This window comes from Macaca mulatta, chromosome 3, assembly GCF_049350105.2.
Source record: "Macaca mulatta isolate MMU2019108-1 chromosome 3, T2T-MMU8v2.0, whole genome shotgun sequence".
Lineage (NCBI taxonomy): Eukaryota > Metazoa > Chordata > Mammalia > Primates > Cercopithecidae > Macaca > Macaca mulatta.
The window spans coordinates 179,818,907-179,842,162 of NC_133408.1; the positions used below are offsets into that span (position 1 = coordinate 179,818,907).

The 23,256-nt window shown below is 48.7% G+C and overlaps 1 protein-coding gene across 2 annotated transcripts in view; it reads left to right on the top strand.

Moving 5' to 3' along the window:
• Positions 1 to 23,256, top strand: part of TBXAS1 (thromboxane A synthase 1) — a 194,930-nt gene that overhangs the window by 153,971 nt on the left and 17,703 nt on the right. The window lies entirely within an intron of this gene.

A 23,256-nucleotide genomic window follows, 5' to 3' on the forward strand; every position in this document is an offset into this window, starting at 1 on the left:
CTTCTTGCTGTGTCTCTGACCCTCTGTCATCAGGATGCAGGGGCTGCTAAGCTGAGATGCCTGCAGATGAATAAACTGGTGGGCAGAAAGACATCAACCCAAGAGATCTCCATGTATTTTGTACATTTTTCTCACTTGCTCAGTCTCGATTTTCAAACAACGTACAGAACTTTCTGGGATCTTGTCATTATTCAGTGTGTCATCATTCAGGATCCTCTGGATCCTCCCCGGGAGCCACCCACTCCACACACATTTTTTTTTTCTAGTTGTTATAAACAAATTTCAAAGAAAGCCATTTTCTCCAGAGCCCTTTCTTTTGACTCTACCACAGTTCATCCTAGTTTGCAGAATCCAAACTCAGGGCTTCCTTCCAATATTTTTATTAGTTTAGCAGTTGATCAGTTTACACAGAGAAGTGGATTGGAGCTCCCCTTTCCTCCTGGGGAACCACATTCCTTTTGTCTATCCTGGTCCTTCAGCTGCAGCCTGAGCTGCCAGTGGAGAAAGTCTTCTCCAACCCTTAGGTTCAGCAGCCCTCAGGGCCAGTGAGATGCACAAACAGCATCTTGCAGGTCCCACAGCGCCTTCATCACTTGTATCTTCCCCCACCCTGTGATGAAGTAGGATGAAGATGGCTGAGGGTATGGACTTTGGGGCCCACCTGCCTGGCTTAAAGCCGCTGGACCCCTTACCCAGCCATGGGGCCCTGGGATGTGACACAGTTCCCCCAAGCCTCGCTTCTTCACTGTTTAACGGGGATAATAATAGCTTCTGCTCTGTTGGATTGAGGGCTGGTTAAATGGAATAACATACTTAGCACATAGCCTGGTACCCACTTATTTTTTTATTTTGTGACTTTGTTTCAAATCTTCAAATCTTCCTATTATTCCTTTTTTACAGAGCCATCTCAGAAACGTTAGGTTCATGTCCCTTCCATGTGTCCCTTCCATATATCCCTCCATGCCCTGCCACAGTGCCTCTCCTCCACCATGCAGGAGCCGCAGCCCCTGCCTTCTGCCCCCTCAGTAACCACGGTCCCTCACCTGCCACTCCTGGGTTGCTCTCTCCTTTTGAACTGAGCAGTTTTTCTACCCTCCTGCCCCTCCAGCCAAAGTTACCTTTTTGACATCCCATTTCCCCAGGACACTATTTTCTCTTAAGGATCAAAAATCAAAAAAGAAAGAAAAGAAAAGAGAAAAGAAAAGAAAGAAGAAGAAAGAAAGAGAAAGAAAGAAGGAAGGAAAGAAGGATGGAAGGAAGGAAGGAAGGAAGGAAGGAAGGAAAGAGCAAATTACCAGGATCTGAGGACCTGGGAGGATTTCAGAAATTGCTAGTCAGTCCCAGCAACTAAGGCTCAAATGCCCTCCCCAGGGTTCCGCTGGAGATCATCCTGCCAGTCACTCCAGGAGCGAGGGGCTCACCTCTTCCTAAGGCAGGACTTTCCACGAGGCTAGACCAGACCATCCTTATGGCTTCCATCCATGGTTTCAAACTCTGGGACCCCAAAGCACAGCAGCCCTTTACAAAGTTGAAGGGTGTGTCCCTCTGGCCTCTGCAGCTTTTCCTGGTGTGGCAGGGTTTCAGGTCCCCTGCCCATCCACCCCCGACCCCTCTAATCTGACTGTGTCCCTCTAGAGGATGACATGCCCCGAATGGCAGCAAACCCGGTGTGGGCTGATGGTGTGGAGTACAGAGCAGTAGCTGCTGCCCTGTTATCAGCTGCTTCCAAAGGCCAGGGTGGTCATTAGTGCATCATTAATAACCCATTATCGGGTTGTCATCTCTGAGTTTATCTAAATTTATCTCAATTATTGTAACCCTGTACACTGATAAGCCCTATAAGTATAAAATACACTGGATGAAAAAGCTACTTCCTATTATTTGTTCTAAAAAATTAACTCCTTCAAGTAATCTAGAGTTTGGTGACCAATTTCCTATTTTACCCTCCTCACATCTTCAAAACTCAGCACTGGTAATTTCACGTCTGTTGATGGGATTCATCTGTCCCCCTCCACTAGACTGGAAGCTCCCTGTAGGGTGGGGCTCACTATAGCATCCCCCAATGTCCAGCACGGAACCAGCGCATCACAGGTGCCCTGAGGAATGAATGGCTGGACTGCTCTTACAGACTCAGGTGCCACTTCCTCTTGTCCAGCTCCATGCCCTCCCCCATAGTGTGTGGACCATCAGGGGTCCTAGAACTGAGGTCCTGGTTGGTAGCACCCAGGAGCCTGTTCCCAACATGGCTCCATGGCAGGGCCTGGTCTCCAGGTGTGGCATGAGGTGCTACATGAGCCTTCTGTGAGCATCTTCAGGGAGAAACCAAATCCAAGTGCTGGCCAGGCCCACCGGAGCAGCAGCCCACCTAAACAGGCTGGCGGGCGGAGGAGTGCCACAGAATGGACATGGGGAGGCCTTACAAAGTCTGTAATAGCAGAGGTAGTGAACGTTCGTTGAGTTCCCTCTATGCGCCACTGTTATTCTAAGTGCGGTCCACGGGCCATGCTTTTTGCTGACTACAGCTCTGTGGAGTAGGACTAGGATTATCCCCATTTTCCTGGGGGAGAAGCTGAGGCTGCCAGAGTTAAGTTGACTAGGGCCACACAGCTGAGAAGTGGTGAAACACAAATTCAAACTTGGGCAGTCTGATTTCCATATGCTTTAAAAAAAAAATTGTATTTCCATAGATGATTGGGGAACAGGTGGTGTTTGGTTACATGAGTATGTTCTTTAGGGGTGATTTGTGAGATTTTGGTGCACCCATCACCCGAGCAGTATACAATGAACCCAATTTGTAGTATTTTATCCCTTACCCCATTCCCACCTTCCCCCACCCCAAGTCCCCAAAGTCCATTGTGTCATTCTTATGCCTTTGCATCCTCATAGCTTAGCTCCCACTTATGAGTGAGAACATACCATGTTTGATTTTCCATTCCTGAGTGACTTCACTTAGTATAATTGTCTCCAGTTCCATCCAGGTTGCTGCAAATGCCATTAACTCATTCCTTTTTATGGCTGAGTAGTATTCCATCATATATATATAAACACCATAGTTTCTTTATCCACTAGTTGATGGGCATTTGGGCTGGTTCCACATTTTTGCAATTGCGAATTTGTGTGCAAGTGTGCTTCTAACCACTGTGCGATCTTGGCTCTCAAGGTGGAAGTTTGGTGTGGAAAGTGGAGTCAGGCCCTGGAAGAATCCCCCAGGTTGTCTGTAAGAGCTAGAATCAGTATGATGTTCTAGAAGCCATCGGCCTGGGCAGTGCCCTGAGAGCTTAGCGGTGCAGTCATGAGCCAGCACTCTGCCTGCGTCTCTCACAGGGTTTCTCGTGCGAGGCTGCTGCCTAGAGCCACCTTGGGGTGCTTGATGCCTGGGGCTCCCCACGGATTCCAGTGTCATCAGCCTGGGCATTTTGGATATTCACAAGCTCCTCGATAACTCCAGGGTGCAGCCGAGGTTGAGAACCATTGGGAATAGAAAAGCAAGAGGAAGCTGTTCTCAACTGCCCTTTCCACACCAGAGCCCCGGGGTCCCCGGGGAGACTAAAGCTGGGGTCTATTTCTAGTCCCCCAACCAAGACAGGAGCTTTACATCCCCACACACTGAGAGGCCAGAATGGGTCAGAGGAGAGTGAGTGTGCTCTGGCTAAGCCCGGCCAACAGCTCTGTTCCCCCGGGGCGGGGACTGGACTTGGCCCTTTGGTTTGACTGCATTTTACTCTTTCCAGCCTGTCTGGCCATTATTCTTGCAGGAGCGCTCAGGACCGAAGGCCCCCTCCTTAGCACCACACATGTCCCATCTCACCCTGTGTCTTCCAGCTTCGCTTGCCATAAATCAGTTGTCAGGACCCCTGACCCTAAAACAGTCACCTAATGATAAATCATGTTTGATTCTAATGGAACCCTCCCGCCAAGACTACTCATCAGAGAGGAAGCTAATTCGCAGGGATATGAAGAGCTTTCTGAAATTAGTTCCAGACGTTTTTTTGTCTTCAATCTGTATGATGGCTGCCCTATTTTTAATTTACTTTTTTAAAAACTACATTGGGACACTAAGTAATCTGGGGGCCCAAAAGACTTTGGAGGCCATGGGAACCTCCCAGGCCCTGGGGGGCAGTGACACCACCGTGCAGATCACCAGTGCCACAAAATGACGGAACTCCACCACTACCTAGTGTTATTAGTGTAGGTTTTGGGAAAGGTCCTTCTTAGCTCGTTAGAAAAACAATCACAGCGTCCTATGGACTGGGCCAAAGTGGGCAGACATCAGAATAATATTGCAGGGGGCTGTCCAGCCCAAAGAGGCCCGTCCCAGCAGGACTCCAGGGGACAGGGTCAGAAAGATGCAGCCCACAAGCTGAGCACAGTTGCAGAGGTTTTAGCTTGCTCGCTACATTTGAATTAATTGCCAAAATTTTAAACTCAGGGGAATTCTACAAAAATCTAGGTACCAGCTTTTCTTGAAGACAACAGAAGCTCAGGCCACCCTGAGGCCATCCCCTCTGGCAGTCACCTGCCAAGCACGTGGCTCCAGCTTAGCCCAAGCGCCTCCACCCACCCTGTCAAGGCCCAGATGCAGTGGCCCTTACCCATCACACTTGCACTCCTGGCCTCACGGGCATTTGGGTTCGTTCGTCATCTAACAACACAGTGAAGCTCCTTGGCCTACCAGTTCCCTTCGTGTTTACCTTGACCAGCCCCCAGCTCCTTGCTTCTGCATCTTGACTTCTGCCATGGTCCTGCCCAGACCCCCAAGGGTTGTCTCTCTTCGCTACTCCCCGCCCGCTTCTCCTTCCTACGTTTCCACGCTGCAAGATGGGGTACCTCCGCTTGCCTCAGCTGCCTGGCCCCTCCAAAGCTTCCTTTGACCCTCAGCCCAGCTTGCATGGATGCCCGGGACACATACAGCACTTTCTTGGTCCTGGTTTATAAAGCAGTCTGCCCCAGTAGTCCCATCACACCTCCAATCAACTCCAGACCCCAGCCCACCACTTGAAAATCTGTAGTCCAGGCCAGAGGGCAAAAGGCACAGTCGAGGGCCGAGCAGGCATTCTATGTGGCGGGAGCAGGGGAGCAGGAATGCTCTCACTCAGGTGCTGTGCGGTGGGCCGTTGGTAGGTGGTCCCTGCTGGTCTGGTGCATGAGGGGAGAGGCAGGTTCCCCCAGCGGTCTGTGCCTGGGCAGGGCAACTCCCGAAGTGGGCTGAGGGAGAGCTCTCAGTGATCTCTAAGGAAGGAGGCGGCGCCTTGCAGGGTTAGCAAACCTTTAGAAGATCCTCCTGGGGTTCTTCCTCCTGTCCTAATTTAGGCCCATTTCCTCCTGCCCTACCCTTAGCAGAAATCAACAACAGCAGGGCACTGTGCTATTTTCTAGAAACTTTCCAAAGAGACCTATGGGCCTGCCCAAGACCCTCAGGCATTGCCCCCATTGGCCTGGGGACAGTCTTTGAGCGATTGCTCTTTGAGAAGAAGTCAGCATCAGTGGGAGTCAGAGAAGAGGGGTAAGCAAACTAGATTGGGGAGCTGCTACCCCCAAATCAGACTGCAAAGACAGGCAGAGGTCATGGCCACCTCTGTGGGCCCAGTGCCAGATAGCTCCACAGAGGCTCAGAGAGGGCTGAAGGACCAAGGCTAAGGAAAATAACAAGGCTGAAACTCCCCATGTCTAATGACATCATGAGCATGACTGCAGAGCTCCCACACACCCTTCTGAGCCTCAGTTTTCCTGTCTGTAAAATAAAACTCAATGAAATGACACAAGTGAAACCCACCAGGTGCCTGCCCTCTTCTCATAAATGACCCATTGCTTCTGTTCTCCGCTCCTCCCCAGGCCAGGCCTCCCCTCCCTAGTCCCCATCTTATACCCACACCTCCCTGCTCCTCACTCAGGGCCTTGGCTCTGAAGGGAGATCCCGAGGCCATCTGTAAGGGGGAGCACAGCTGGCGGTGGCGGCTGGCATCCAGGGGGCATGAGGGTGCATTCACCCCAGCACAGCATTCCTCCTTCCTAAGCTTGCACAGGGCCTGGTACTGAAGGGCAGCAGATTCACTCCAGCATGACTGCTGCAGCCACCTGTGTCTCTCGGTGGAAGGGGCAGCCTCAGGAGTGTGGAGTTCGGGGATCCAGCTTTGGCTTGGCCATGCCCAGAGCCAGCCAGCCTCGAGCACCTGTTTCCTGTCTGGGGGCACGGGAACCCTCCTGTCCTCCAGGGACCCCGGCCTCCTCATCTCTGCTGGGCAGTCATCTACTACCACTGGTCCTGAGACCTCTTGTCCTGGAGCCTGCAGGGTCCAGTTCAGCTATGCCCTCTCTCAGGGCCGCTCTGGTGGCTTCTTTGCTGCCACCCTCCCCACCCCCAGCACTGTGCTCTCCCTGCCCCCACTACCACCCCCATCTGGTTGCCTAGTCCATGACTGTGAACTTGACCTCTACCCCTGGCTGCCTGGGCCTACAATCCTGCAAAAACCCCTCCAGCCAGCCGGCCCCACCCCTCAGGACTTCCCTGGTGTGGCAGAGTCACCTGTGACACCTGGAGGGACTCCAGTCCAGTGTGTCCCCACCTTCAGCTAACCCCCTTGGAGAAGCCTCCCTGTGGTGCAGGCAGAGGGACACAGAGGCAGCAGCACATTGCAGGGAGCAGAGACACAAAGACAAAAGAAACAAATGATTCCTTAAGAGCCACGGCCAAAACAAATTGCCGCAATTAACACGTGCCACTGCCACGATCTATGGGCTGAAACGTGGCTGGAACGACGCAGAAGCAGAAACCACAGAGAGCGTGTGCTCCAATAAAACGGCAATAAATGGCACGGCTGTGATGGAACTCGTTTCGATTTTGTTCCAAAACCTTGTTTAAGTGCTTTTATTGTTTCTGTGCGAAAGAACACAAATGCTTTTTGAAAATTACTTCAGCATAAGCCTCACCTTCTCCAGAAAGTCTTTCTGATCCCTCCCATCCCTACTCCATGCAGGTCTGTGACCCCCACGATGCCCCCTTATGTTGCCCCCCATGTTGCCATGGTGCCCACACATCCCTGTCACCACCAGTGCCCACACGGCTTCTTCACCCCCAGGGACTGTGCATCGCCTGTCTCCACCCCACCCCAGAACAATGCTCTGTACACAGCACGCAGCAGGTGACATGGGCCCAATGGAATGACTGTCAAGGTTAAGGGAGAGGCCACGTATGAACATCAAGGGAGGCGTGCAGGCTGCTAAGGGGACCCTTGCCGAACAGATGAAATTCTTATTAGAAACAGTCAGTGTTGATTTCTCAAAAAATCTATCAATCAATAAAACAAAAGCATAAAGACATAGAAACACATAAACAGAGAATCGTTTTACATGGGAGATGGGGAGTGGTGACTTGGCCTCATAGGGCCATAATCACCCTTTTGGGGTTTTGTCCCACATTAGAAAAGCAGCCCCATAGCAGAGATACGAAAACCATAAAAGGGTAACAGAAGTTGGGCACAGAGTCAGGACTGGACTGAAGCCCTGGACAGCGCAGGCAACTCTGTAGCAGGTGGGGCAGGAGGGACTTTAGCCGGGAGCACTTGGCCCCCAGCCTAGGCACCAGAGGTCGAGGGGAGACCCTTCCCATTCCCTGAGAGATGGAGTGTGGGTCTCACTTGCAGGGGAGCCTCCTGGGAACCCCTCACATGGGAAGAAGGATGGAGAGAAGGGAGGCCTTTCTCTCCCCCAGCGACCAGCCAAGGGAGGCGAGCCCTCCTTTTCCGCTCTGGCAATATGGCACAAGGGGGGATGATCTGCCAGTTCTCTCTTGAGAGGCTTGGTGGGGAGCACCTGCAGGCCAGCTGGCAGCCCCCCTTCACCCTCTCACAGCCAGCAGGCCAGGGGTGAGGCATGGAGCAGCATCTCCGCTGCTTTGAGCGATCATGCGGACTCCAGGTCCACGTAAGGTAAGAAATTGGCTATCAAGGCTCTGAGGCACGTGCTATCTGCGATTTAGTAAATCTCTTCCCACCCCCAAATTTAATTTTTTTAAAAACCTCCCTCCTCAGGAACTCCATTCTCATGTATCCGAATCCACTCGCCAGCTCCCAGCAGAGGGGAGGGCCGCTCTCTTGTGTACAAAGGCCCACCCTAGCGGGGAAGCTCGAGAAGGCATGCCTCTGGGGGCCGTTTTTACTTTGTTTTGCCACTGTAGAGGCCACTCTTGGCAAGGAGCCCTTTTCAGTAAAAGCCATCAGCTGCGGAAGAAGGCAAAGGGCTGAAATAGCATCAGGTGGAGGAGGCGGCCTTGGAGAGAGGCCTGGTTTCCATCCCAGTTCTCCCACCATCTGCCTGTGGCCTCTGCAAGCTACCCAAGCCCTGGGGCCTCCATTTCCTCCCTGCAAAGGGAGCTGCCCTCAGAAGCACTCAGCTTGGTTCTTGGCACAGGGAGGGATTAGCTCTGCACAAACCTGGTAGTTTCACGAGAAGCCATGTAAGGTAGAGAAGTCGCTGAAGGCATCTCCCTCTCAGAGTCAAAAGGAAACAGAAAGACAGGATCTTGTGTCTCTTCCTCTTTTTAAAAAGGAAATTAGGCCGGGTGTGGTGGCTCACGCCTATAATCCCAGCACTTTGGGAGGCTGAGGTGGGTGGATCACCTGAGATCAGGAGTTTGAGACCAGCCTGAGCAACATGGAGAAACCCCATCTCTACTAAAAATTAAAAAATTAAAAACAAACAAACGACACCAAAACACACACACACACACACACACACACACACACACATTAGCTGGACATGGTAGTGCACACCTGTAGTCCCAGCTACTTGGGAGACTGAGGCAAGAGAATTGCTTGAACCCGGGAGGCGGTGGCAGTGAGCTGATCCAGCCTAGGAGAGAGTGAGACTCGGTCTCGATGAATAAATCAATGGGAAGTCATATCATCACGAGGTCCCCACTTACCCTCGTGACCTCATCTAACCCTAATAACCTTCCAGAGGCCCCATCTCCAAGTATGATCATGTTGGGGAACAGGGTTTCAACACATAAACCTGGGGGAGGCCGGACTCACGCATTCAGTCCATTGCACAATGTATCAAAAATTCAAATCATATTGGGCAAGCCTATACTGCCCGATTGTAAGCAAAGTCTCTGAGGCTGGAGAAATCAAGGTACCCATCAGTGAATACAGGGTATTAGGAAATGCCAAAGCTGACTGCTCAAGTTCATCTCCCGCTGGCCCTGTGGCCCTGCTGCCTGGGCCTAGAACGAACCCACTTCTCCGCAAGGCCTTGTCTTCCTTGAGATTCTCACAGTGTGATCCGAGAAGCATGCTCCACAATTTCTTATCAATTGAACACTAAAACCCCCATCTGGCTACGGGATTCCTAGTTTCTCCTCCTGGATTTTGTGGTTAAACCTTTCTGTCTCCAATGCAATGTAGCAGTGAGCACAGCTCTGGACGCGTGTCCCAAGCCTGAGGTCTAACGCTGCCTCTGCCCCCTCATTTGCTGTGCAGCTTAGGCAAGTCACTTTACCTCTCTGGGCTGGGCTCACCTCATCCATCCAATGGGAGGGTTGAACTGCTCTTTTCTTTTCTTTTTGAGACACAGTCTCACTCTGCCCCCCAGGCTGGAGTGCAGTGGCTCACTGCAGCCTTCGCCTCCCAGGTTCAAGTCATTCTCCGGCCTCAGCCTCCCAAGTAGCTGGGATTACAGGTGTGCACAACCACACCCAGCTAATTTTTTTTTTTTTTCCTGAGATGAAGTTTTGCTCTTGTTGCCCAGGCTGGAGTGCAATGGCATGATCTCAGCTCACTACAACCTCTGCCTCCCAGGTTCAGGTGATTATCCTGTCTTGGCCTCCCGAGTAGCTGGGATTAGAGGCACCCACCACCACACTTGGCTAATTTTTTGTATTTTTAGTAGAGACAGGTTTTCACCATGTTGGCCAGGCTGGCCTCAAACTCCTGACCTCAAGTGATCTGCCTGCCTTGGCCTCCCAAAGTGCTGGGATTACAGGAGTGAGCCATCGTTCCCAGCTGCTCTTCCCTTTTTACTGTCCTATCACTGGTCTCCCAGTGCCAGCTGAGAGTGTTGGTCCGATCTCTTTTCTTCTAAGCTGGCCACACAAATGGACCTCAGTTACTCAGCAGCCATTAAAATCTGGTACCAGCCACCATTTAGGCCTCTGGACATCATCCTTGGGCAAAGGAGGTTTTTTCTGTTAGCTTGGGCCTAGCCCTCCCCACTTATATCCTGGACTGTGAAAATGGACTGAGCGGGCGTTAGGGAATTCAGGATGAGCTAGAAAAAAAAAAAAATAATAATCCTGCTGCAATAAATTGCATCACAGTGGAGATCTCTTTCTACCCAGAAAATTCTGAGCCCAGACAATGGCTCATTTGTTTCAGACAATATTCAATACAACAGAATTCCAGGTCAATAGAAGGATTTCGGCAGGTTCTTAGAGTTGGTAGCAAAAGGATTTAACCCACAGAGAAAAGAGAGCTGTTCAATTATAGATTCCCAGGCGTGAGGGAGGCCTTATTAATAAGGTGTCTGCTGAAAATGCTGCTCCCTCCGTTGGGAGTATCCCACCTAATGACAGTGGGGGACTGATGCACCCAGGGCCCTGACCAGGGAGGACGTTTGAGTAAATATTCTGGCAGAGATGGCTGCTGCTAGAATGGTAAGCAAGCCGGGGAGCAGAGGAAGCGGCCCCTTTCTCCCAGGCCCTCAGATGATACATTTTTATAAACATCCAGGCAGGCAGCCTCTGAAGACTCCTGGGCTTTACAAACACATCTCGTATTCCACAGTCAGCTGAGACCACGCTCTGAGCATGGGCGGTAAGAGGAGCAGGAAGCAGGAGGGGCGGGGAGGGGTCTGGCACCAGCTTTCTAAATTTAACATGCAGTTGCTTTTAGGCCAGTGGATAAAAAATAAATTCCAGTGCTTAAAGCTCTTATCTTTGTTTATCATTTCCCCAAACAGCTAGTGACCTGCACTCTGACTCTTCCAGCGAATCAACGAGATGCACACGAAGACGAGGGATGGGAAATGCAGGAGGGGGCGTGGGGAGGGCAAGTTCATGGCTCTCCACCTTCCCGTGATGTTTATTTGGCCTGGCAGAGTGACCAGGATCTGCTAAGGTCATGAGGCTGTCCCTGGGTGGGTGGGGGTATGGTCATGCTGCATCAGACCAGCCCAGAGGTGGAGGGCACCTCGGGGTCCCTCGTGTCACTCTCCTGTTGATGAGGGACCTATGGATATCCTACAGCGACCTTTTCAGATGCTCCATAACCTCGTGTGAAAAGCTCCGGTGAACCTGGGCTTACTTATTGCGTTGTGAAGTTGTAGTCATTTGAAAATCCTGCCCCACATGGAGTCAGAATCTTTCTTTCTGGGACTGATGCCATGGGGCCTGGCTCCACCCCCACAACTGCATGGCACAGCACTGCCTTCTCCTTGGCCATGGGCTCGCCCTGCAGACGGCTGACGATGCTCTCCTGCCTCCCTTCAGTTTGCTCCGTTCTCCCAGATTCTTTCAGTGTGCTTGGTAGAAGCAGTCTGCCAGTCTCCCCTCGCTCCCTCTCACTCATCCCCTCTCTAACTGCTCATCCTGCGATCCCACTGGCTTGGTTTTGGCCTCGTCCCTGCCCCAGTTGACAAATAGAGCGGCGTGTCTTCTTCTTCTCTATTATTATCATTATGATTATTGGCAATCATAGTTCATGCTGCCTCAAACTCCTGGCTCAAGTGATCCTTCCACCTCGGCCTCCCGAGTAGCTGGGATTACAGGTGCATACCACCATGTCTGGCAATTTTTTTTTTAAAAGATGGGGTTTCACTATGTTGTCCAGGCCGGTCTTGATCGCCTGACCTCAAGCAATCCTGCCATCTCAGCCTCCCAAAGTGCTGGGATTACAGGCATGAGCCACCGTGCCAGCCATCAGTGGTCTCTCTTAGTCTTGAATCTCCCAGGCACTGTCCAGGACATCTGAGATGTTGTCCAGGGTCCCTGACTTTCCAGGTGTCCTGCCACCTTCCCCTTGGCAGTAGTTAAGGTTTAATGCTTGGCTCTGTGCTTGTTTTTCTTACCCCCATCCCAGAGGACTCATTCCCCTCTGTGCCGACACCATCTCCCCACCTCTAGGCCAAGCTGCTGACGGTCTCACCCGGGTGGGGTGGTGGAGGGGCCTCCAACAAAATCCTGCAAAAGCTGATCTTCCCCTGGGATATGCTGCCTCACCCATGTGGTCCTCTTTCTTTCTCTCAGCCCCCCAGGACTGAAACCAGGGCATCCCTTTCATCTCTCTTCAATCCCTGACCCATAAAATCCCAAGACCCTCACCTCCTCCGGTAGAGCTTCCTTATGACAGTGATTCTGAAATCCAGGCTGCATGTGACAATCCCTTGGGGGACTTTTAAAGCAATACCAATTCCTGCACCCCAATCCAGACCAATTAAGTGGACATGTTTTGGGATGGGCCCCAGCACCAATAGGGAACAGCCAAGATAGAGAGTCACTGCTGATACGGCTTCTCTCTTTCAGCCCCTTTTCCCGTTCTGACTATTGGCCTTGTGATTGGAGCGCCTCACTTTTGCCTGGACAGTTGCAAGAACCTCCTGTCTTATTGACCTATTTCCCACCTCTTTCTACCCCAACCAACCTACATGTCATTGTCAGATCACACAAAGCCATTTTCAGGATGTTACCTTGACTCATCACAAACCTTCAGTGGCTCCCTATTACCATAAAAATAAATCTGGGAATGAACAAATACATGGTTTCCCAAATACAGAGTAAGTTCTATATGGCGTGGAACCGTATCTTATCCCCTATCTTTCCCTGCCCTCGCCCCACACACTCTGCTAAGCAGAGTAAATAGAGGGAGCCAGGATCTGTGGGGTGAGCGAACAAAAGCATTTTCTCTGCAAATTAAATGCGGTCCACTCACTTCCCAGCGCAGAGAAAGTGGGCTAGGTGATTTAACTATCACTTACTTAGGGGCTTCTTTCTTTCAACATCATATACAGTCAGCTGTGAATGTTCCAAACTAATGGAAAAAACAGAATCCTAAATGTTACCAAACAGGAGATAATTCAAAGACTCGAATCTAGTTGATGTTGGAATGCATTTTTGCTTACGAGTGCTGAGTGCTTGTGTCTGATAATTGGGGCAATTTTTAAAAATTAGGTAATTAGATGTGTTTTATTTGTTCCTATTTTCCCCTCCCCCCATTACACACACACACACACACACACACACACACACACATTATATGAATAAATAACTCAGCTCCCAAAACAATGCCCTATTTCTTTCTCTCAGTCCTTTCCTGAAATAGAGATAGTGGTTAGATTTCAGAATATTAGCAAGGGAGGGAGAAGAAATTGGGGAGAAGCCTGCAGTTAGAGTCAATAGAAGAAACTAGGATGTCAACAGGCTGCTTTTCAACTGATTCGCTGTTAAAATTTTAGGCAGTGTGAACAACCTATCTGTCAAACTGTTTGCAATCTCTACTAAAGCTGAACATACACCTCCCTCAGGACCCGGCAGTCCCACTCGCAGACGTACACCCACCAGAAACCGGTACTCTGTTCACCAAAAGCCATAAACAAGAATGTTCGTAAGGCTTTATTCCTAATGGCCCCCAACCTGGGAACAACGCAAATGTCCATTGACAAGGAAAAGGATGGATAAACCCGGGCAACTCACCCAGTGGAGCACTAAATCATGAGGATGAACATACCACAACCACACAACACAGGTGACTGTCACAGACACGCAACTGAGCAAAAGAAGGCAGACCAAAGAGCCTGCCTGGAAAGATTTCATTTATAGGAAGTTCAAGAGGCAAAGGTAATCTCCCGTGTTGGAAGTCAAGACAGTGGTTATTCTTGAGGGGCATGTGACTGGGAGGGGCCACGGGCATGCTTCCAAGTGCTGGTCACACAGGGATGCTTATGGTGTGAAAATTCACTGAGCTCTACGTTTGTGTTTGTGTCATATTTTTCCATATGCATGTTATTCTTCCATAAAATGTACAAGAGGAAAGCCAGGGAGGGAAGGCTGGAGGGAGGGAAGGTAAGCCCAGGTAGGCCCAGCTAATGGAAAAGGCTTGGAATTCGAAGACCTGGATTCAGTTCCAACTCTACCATTAACTGGCCGCGCGATCTGGGACAAGTCACCTCACCTCTCCAAATCTCTGGGTTTTTTTCATCTATAAAATAGACAATAAAAGCTGCCCTACCTACCTCACAGTGTGGTTGTGAGGACCAAATGGTATAATGGATGTAAAAATCCATTGCTGAGCAATAAAGTGCTTCACAAGGCAAAACACTATTATGATTCTAGATCTCTGCAGACAGCAATTTCTGCAACGGGTCAGCACTGTCAGTGAAGCTAGGCCCAGAGCCATCGTGGAGAGGACCGACGCCCCGTGGGTGTGTGTTTTTGTGTGCACGCAGCCTGGTTTATGTTTTTCATTACATCTCTGCACCTAATCCCTTACTGGCCTGGGCCTCAGAGTACAGAAACACCTGGAATCATCCCTGTGTTTTTATGGGACGGGTTCTGTCTCCTTCTAAAGCAGGTATAAAGAGATGCCATGTACACTCTCCTAATTACTTTTTCTCAAGTATGGATGAATTTCAACATCTAAATCTGCCAAATTATTGAAGCTAGCACGGAGGACTTTCTGGGCATGACCAGAGAAGCCAGCAATGTGGATGGAAAGATTTATCAGCCCCTCTCGTAACCAAACCTCCATCGTATCTCCCTGCAAGCCTTGAAACTGCTCACTGGACCCACTGAACTCAGACAACAGAGCTATGGGATCTAGAAGGTGAAATGTCAGAGCTCAGAGAATCTTAGCACCCTCCCAGCCTTGCCATAAGAACTCAGGGCTGGCTGGGTGCCATGGCTCATGCCTATAATCCCAGCACTTTGGGAGGCCTAGGTGGGTGAATCACTTGAGGTCAGGAGTTCAAGACCAGCCTGGCCAACATGGTAAAACCCCGTCTCTACTAAAAATACAAAAATTAGCTGGGCATGGTGGTGGGCGCCTGTAATCCCAACTACTTGGGAGGCTGAGGCATGAGACTCGCTTGAACTCGGGAGGTGGAGGTTGCAATGAGCCAAGATCGTGCCACTGCACTCCAGCCTAGGGGATAGAGCAAGACTCTGCCTCCAAAAAAAAAAAAAACAACTCAGGGCTTCTCTTGGAAACCAGTTGCAAGGGTGAGGGGCTTTGCCTCTGGTTTATGGTCAGAAGGGCAAAGTGAAGATCACCCCATTTTCCACGGCTTGGTTTCATATTATAATCCCACAGTGCCTGGAGAATCAGAACGAATGGAAATTTTTATTCTTCATATGGCTGTATTTCCCCAAGCTGTCCCTGTGCTTAAGGGATTTCCACCTCCCACTTCTAGAGGGCAAGGGCCAGCATCACTTGGCCCACTTCTTAGCATAAGACCAAGTCTAGTGACGGCTGGATAGGTATAACTACTACAGATGCTGCTGTTCCTATCGCTCTGAAGAACAAAACTGAAGCCACCTTCGCTCCTGTTTCCTTTAACAAAATAGAAAAATGGTAATTTTTCTATTAGGTCCGTGAATCTCCAGGAAAGATCTTTGTGAAGCAATGACATTTTTATTTTCTTTTTCTCATTTATACTGCAGATGACATCTGCACACACACCCAGTGTGTGGAGTATGTGTAGGTGTGTGACTGTGTGTGTGTCTAGCTTTCAGAGAAAATGATACACAAAATGATAAATATAGAAAAGAGATTAATAGGAGAGGGCAATACTAAATGTTATTTCCTACATAAAAGGATTTATCAATAGATTTCCCATAGAGTTAGTTTCCTAAACCATCAGGTTAATCTACTGTATTTCAATGTATTTAAATGTTGCGCCAGGCACAGTGGCTCATGCCTGTGATCCCAGTACTTTAGGAGGCTGAGACTGGAGGATCACTGGAGTCCTGGAACTCAAGACCAGCCTGGGTAACATAGTGAGACATCCCCGCATCTCTACAAACAAACAACAATTAGACAGGCATGGTGGCTTGCACCTGTAGTCCCAGCTACTCTGGAGCTGAGGCAGAAGGATCGCTTGAACCCAGGAGTTCAAGGGTGCAGTGAGCTATGACGGCACCACTGCACTGTAGCCTGGGCCACAGAGCAAGAAAATAAATAAACACATATTGGTTTCCAGATCCTAAACTATATGATGGAAAGACTAAGAGACCAAGAATCTTAGAAATAAAATTACAAGTTACTGCCCATTGAAAATCAAACAGATATGAAAAAGTCTCCCCCAAAATGAAGAAACTCTGGTTGGAGAATGTAAACCACTAGGTAAATATTCTATTTATTTGCTTTATTTCCATGTTTCCCAATATTTAGTTTTCAATCTTCTAAGAGCGGTAATTTTATAAAATAAGTCCCAGCTGAAATGAATGTGATAGGATTTTAGAATTTCTTTCTGCCTTAACACATCCTATCAGCGTAGTTCAGTACAGACAGCAGAGCGCCTCATGTTGGAACAAGCTTTTCCACCACTGAATGTCTTCAAACAGAAATATCACCTGCTTATGAGGTACCTTCCAGTTGCCAAAGACCTTCATCTTCTTGTTCACCCTACTCTGCAAGATGGCTGGGACAGCATTACAGACGAGGGGGCCTGTTGACACTGCCCTGATGACTGCCCCAAGGCTATGGCTAAGGGTTACAGACCTGGAACAGAACCCTGCCCTTTGCCTCCCTTGTGGGACCCAAGGCCAGGCCAAGGTCAGGGGGAGCGGCTGCGGGGCGGGAGACTTCCTCGTTGGGTGTGGACAGCACAGGTTGATTTTGAGATTTCCCCTCAACTTATTCTCAGTAATTTGGCCTTTGAAACAGGAAGCAGAGAGAACCCTGGGGGACGGCTTTTGGTGTTATCTTTTGGAAACACAGAAGCTTCAGGTGCGTCCTAGCTTGAAATAAGAGAATATTCTGCTCAGTCCCCCACATTTTTGTGACACTCCAGGCCCAGCAGGCCCACCGTGCCCTCACCAGCTGTCGGTAATGTTGGTGCCTGGAGGTGCTGACACAGGACCGGGTATGCCAGGCACCTGTCCTCCAGGCTGTAGTGCAGTGGCGCTATCTCAACTCACCGCAATCTCCACCTCCCAGGTTCAAGCAATTCTCCTGCCTCAGCCTCCCAAGTAGCTGGGATTACAGGCACCTGCCACCACACCTGGCCATTTTTCTATTTTGAGTAGAGATGGGATTTCACCATGTTGCCCAGGCTGGTCTTGAACTCCAGGCCTCAAGTGACATACCTACCTTGGCCTCCCAAAGTGCTGAGATGACAGGTGTTGAGTCACTGTGCCTGGCCGATAAGAACTCTTTTCTAAACATGACCACAATACCATTATCAACTAAGACCAAAATGAACGTTCATTCCTTCAGAGGATCAAATATCCTGCTGGATTCACAATTCCCTGTGAATCCCAGGTTGGTTGCAGCAGCCTCTGAACAAGCCCATCCATTTTTCACTGGTTTATTCTCACTCATCCTAAAAATCTCAGCCTGGACGTTGTCACTTCCCCCTGGCAGAGTCCCTGATCCCAAATGTCGGCGATGTGTGTCCTTCGTCTGTTCTCCCATCTCACCCTTATCCACTTGTTTGCATCCTGATAGACTGGAAGCTCCAAGAAGCTGGGACATGTCCATGCATTTTAAAGTTATGTCTCCTGGGCCTAGCACAGTGCCTGGTGACTCATGCTCGCCAATTCCATATGTATTCCCTGAGTATGTAAATGAAGGATCTCATAAAAAGAACTGGTTTTCCACTCCTCATAAGCCCATTCGATAACACTGTACACATCCATGTAATGATTTGTTTAGGAATCTGTTTCCTCAATGGGCAGAGCCTTCTTGGAACCCCAGCACCTGGTCCCACACCTGACCCATCCAAGGTGCCCATTGAGGGACTGCGGAATGAACGAGGACACTTAGAGTAAGTTCTATGTTGAGACGTTGGGTTCACAGGCCTTCCTCTCTGGGCCTCATTTTTCTAGTCTCTGTCACGACGGATGGCTGTGAGGATTTCCAAGATCCTTTCCCGGGACGGGGAGTCCTCATTTAGCGTGCGCTTGCTGCCCTCTGCTGGCAGAATTTGCTCAGGCTCGCTCTGTCCCTGCTATTCCTGAAAGCTCCAGGCAAAGCCAGCAACTGTGGGTGGACCAGCCAGTGAGAGGGATAGGGACTTGAGTTTTGTTGTCTCGCTGGTTCGACTAAGACATGGAGGTGTGTGCGTCCCTCCGCCTCATCCGTTCGCTCCTCAGGTGTGGAGAAGCGCTAGGGCAGGTCTCAGACAGACAGAAAGACCTATGCCCCTGCGTGCACATCAGGACAGCCAGGGGCTATAAAAGGAGAGCTGGTGCCCAGGCCCCACCTCAGACCAACACTGGGGAGTAGGGCCCAAGCATCCATCTATATTAAAAATATATAAAAATCTGGCTGTTTCTGGCCAGGCACTGTGGCTCACGCCTGTAATCCCAGCACTTCGGGAGGCTGAGGCAGGCAGATTGCCTGAGGTCAGGAGTTCGAGACCAGCCTGACCAACATGGTGAAACCTCATCTCTACTAAAACTACAAAAATTAGCCAGGCATGGTTGTGGGCACCTGTAATCCCAGCTACTCGGGAGGCTGAGGCAGGAGAATTGCTTGAACCCGGGAAGTGGAGGTTGCGGTGAGCCGAGACCTGGCCATTGCACTCCAGCCTGGGCAACACGAGCAAAACTCCATCTCAAAAACAAAAAAAATCTGGCTGTTTCTTTTTTATTATTAGTATTACACTTTAAGTTCTAGGGTACATGTGCACAATGTGCAGGTTTGTTACATATGAATACATGTTCCATGTTGGTGTGCTGCACCCATTAACCCGTCATTTACATTGCTTATCTCCTAATGCTATCCCTTTCCCCTTCCCCACCCCATGACAGGCCCTGGTGTCTGATGTTCCCCATCCTGTGTCCAAGTGATCTCATTGTTCAATTCCCACCTATGAGTGAGAACATGTGGCATTTGGTTTTCTGTTCTTGCGATAGTTTGCTGAGAATGATGGTTTCCAGCTGCATCCACGTCCCTACAAAGGACATGAACACATCCTTTTTTATGGCTGCATAGTATTCCATGGTGTATATGTGCCACATTTCCTTAATCCAGTCTATCATTGATGGACATTTGGGTTGGTTCCAAGTCTTTGCTATTGTGAATAGTGCCACAATAAACATATGTGTGCATGTGTCTTTATAGCAGCATGATTTATAATCCTTTAGGTATATACATGGTAATGGGATGGCTGGGTCAAATGGTATTTCTAGTTCTAGATCCTTGAGGAATCGCCACACTGTCTTCCACAATGGTTGAACTAGTTTGCAGTTCCACCAACAGTGTAAAAGCATTCCTATTTCTCCACATCCTCTCCAGCACCTGTTGTTTCCTGACTTTTTAATGATCGCCATTCTAACTGGTGTGAGATGGTATCTCATTGTGGTTTTGATTTGCATTTCTCTGATGGCCAGTGATGATAAGCATTTTTTCATGTGCCTGTTGGCTGCATAAATGTCTTCTTTTGAGAAGTGTCTGTTCATATACTTTGTGCACTTTTTGATGGGGTTGTTTGATTTTTTCTTGTAAATTTGTTTGAGTTCTTTGTAGATTCTGGATATTAGCCCTTTGTCAGATGGGTAGATTGCAAAAATTTTCTCCCATTCTGTAGGCTGCCTGTTCCCTCTGATGGTAGTTTCTTTTGCTGTGCAGAAGCAAAAGATGAATTAGATCCCATTTGTCAATTTTAGCTTTTGCTGCCATTGCTTTTGGTGTTTTAGACATGAAGTCCTTGCCCATGCCTATGTCCTGAATGGTATTGCCTAGGTCTTCTTCTAGGGTTTTTATGGTTTTAGGTCTAACATTTAAGTCTTTAATCCATCTTGAATTAATTTTAGTATATGTAAGGAAGGGATCCAGTTTCAGTTTTCTACATATGGCTAGCCAGTTTTCCCAGCACCATTTATGAAATAGGGAATCCCTTCCCCATTTCTTGTTTTTGTCAAGTTTGTCAAAGATCAGATGGTTGTAGATGTGTGGTATTATTTTTGAGGGCTCTGTTCTGTTCTGTTGGTCTATATCTCTGTTTTGGTACCAGTACTGTGCTGTTTTGGTTACTGTAGCCTCTCTGTTTTGGTACCAGTACCATGCTCTTTTGGTTACTGTAGCCTTGTAGTATAGTTTGAAGTCAGGTAGCATGATGCCTCCAGCTTTGTTCTTTTGGCTTAGGAATGTCTTGGCAATGCAGGCTCTTTTTCGGTTCCATATGAACTTTAAAGTAGTTTTTTCTAATTCTGTGAAGAAAGTCATTGGTAGCTTGATGGGGATGGCATTGAATCTATAAATTACCTTGGGCAGTATGGCCATTTTCACGATATTGATTCTTCCTATCCATGAGCATGGAATGTTCTTCCATTTGTTTCTGTCCTCCTTTATTTCGTTGAGCAGTGGTTTGTAGTTCTCCTTGAAGAGGTCCTTCACATCCCTTGTAAGTTGGGTTCCTAGGTATTTTATTCTTTTTGAAGCAATTGTGAATGGGAGTTCACTCATGATTTGGCTCTCTGTTTGTCTGTTATTGGTGTATAGGAATGCTTGTAATTTTTGCACATTAATTTTGTATCCTGAGACTTTGCTGAAGTTGCTTATCAGCTTAAGGAGATTTGGGCTGAGATGATGGGGTTTTCCAAATATACAATCATGTCATCTGCAAACAGGGACAATTTGACTTCCTCTTTTCCTAATTGAATATCCTTTATTTCTTTCTCCTGATTGCCCTGGCCAGAACTTCCAACACTATGTTGAATAGGAGTGGTGAGAGAGGGCATCCCTGTCTTGTGCCAGTTTTCAAAGGGAATGCTTCCAGTTTTTGCTCATTCAGTATGATATTGGCTGTGGGTCTGTCATAAATAGCTCTTATTATTTTGAGATACGTTCCATCAATACTGAATTTATTGAGAGTTTTTATCATGAAGGGTTGTTGAATTTTGTCGAAGGCCTTTTCTGCATCTATTGAGATAATCATGTGGTTTTTGTCTTTGGTTCTGTTTATATGATGGATTACATTTATTGATTTGTGTATGTTGAACCAAAGCTGGCTGTTTCTAACATGCAGCCACATGGAGAACTGCTGAACCAAGACGATCTTTACATATGTATCTTTTTTTTGTTGTTTTGAGATGGAGTTTTGCTCTTGTTGCCTAGGCTGTGATCTCAGCTCACTGCAACCTCCACCTCCTGATTCAAGCGATTCTCCTGCCTCAGTCTCCAGGGTGGCTGGGATTACAGGCACTCACCACCATGCTCAGCTAATTTTTTGCACTTTTAGTAGAGACGGGGTTTCACCATGTTGGCCAGGCTGATCTTGAACTCCTCACCTCGGGTGATCCACCCACCCGGCCTCCCAAAGTGCTGGGATTACAGGCGTGAGCCACCGCACCTGGCGTATATGTATATCTTGATCTAAAAGCCTAGAAGCACAGTTAAAAAAAAAAAAAAAAAGCCCATCTGGGGAAAGAGTAAATAAAGACTTTGATTTTCTAATACAAAATTCCCTTAGCCTATCTTAAAAAGTTTTCTTTCTTTGACAAACCGTGACAGCTTACAAGCCATACAGTTTTCTTTGAGGAACCAACATCATTTACCCATTAGGGATGCTGCTCCCAGATCCAGTTTTTCTTTTTGAGATACAGTTCCCTATTTTTGTGTACCGCACCTCTGTTTCTTGTTTGATGCATGTATATTCCTGCATTTGTTAAGATTCATTTGGTTGCAGACAATGGAATTCAGAATGTCGCTAACTTTAGCCACAAGTGAGAACTTGTTGGAAGGTACCAAGATGCCACCCACAGGACTACCTGCCAGGAGGAGCAGATAGCAAATAGGAACTGGAACTCTATGGGGCACCAAGAAATGGTCTGTCCGTCCTTTGCTTCTGCTTTGCTGTGTATATCTGATTCATTTCTTCTTTCCTGAGGCCAACTGCTGTTTTCTGCTCATTAATCCACGAGGCCAAATGTGGCCAACAATGGGTCTCCACTTCCCTGTGTTCAATTGCCACCTGCTGGAGAAAAACTTTTTTTTTTTTTGTCCCAGATCCAAATTTCCAGACTGGTCCCTTTGGGCCCGTCAATCTTGGCCTGCAGGGCTGGCTACAGGATCTGTGAGGCCCAGTGAGAAGGGTCAGTGAGCTTCTTCATTTCTTCTGTAGTCTCTTTTTCGACTTGTCATGGTGCTTTTTATTTTCTATTTACTGTCGTTCTAAGAAAACTCTAAATTTTAAATTATTAGCAAGCATTTTACCATTCATCTTTATATCAAGCAATGCCAGTTTTAAATGTAAATTTCAGAGCATTTAACTCATATGCAGAACCACTGAAATTACACAATTGGTGTTTTGTGACTTGTTGGCCAGAAGAGACAAACACAAACCAAACTTAGGAAGACTGAAAGCAGGAAGAGAGGATGCCTCCAGGTTCACCCAAGGGGGATGCTCTTTCAGGCCTGGACATACTAGATGAGCTGGGGGAGTCCAGACCCTTCCAGGCATCCAAGGGCCCTATCAGTCACCAGTCACATGCACTGAGACCCAGCCAGGGAGGCAGGGTCTAGAGAAATTAGTCCAGATGTCTCCCCTTTCCACAGCCTTCCCCAGCCAGCCACAGCAGACTAACCTCCAAGGATCTCTAAACCTCTGTGCTATGACACACTCAGTACCTGGGCTGGGGGTGGGCAGAGGTTTGCCCCCATCAAGACAGTTCTAACAGGTTTCCTGGTGATGCTGCTGCTGCTGACCTTTGCCCATCCTGGAACTCACTTTGAGAGCTGGCTGAGATCCCAGGCAGGGCAGCCAGTGGCTGCTCCAGGGCTGTGAAGGGCTCCCCCTGCAGATGGAGGAACTAGGCCTCCCAGCACCTGTCCCTGGAACGTTGGCGGCTTCAGAATGGGCTTGCCCTGGAGGCCGGCCTCCTGCTGCTCTGGGAAAAAGAGGGAACAGAAGAAAGCAATCCCTCACCTCAGGGACTCCTCCTGGATTAGCATTATGTAGGTGAAGAAAGTGAGACCATCACCCACCAACCAGATAACTCATTCCACCTCTGTGGGGAAACTGGCAGAGCAGCAAATAAGCTTCCTTAACCCCGGTGCGCCCTCACCCTGCTCATGGGCATATGTGTTCATCTTCAGGCCAAAG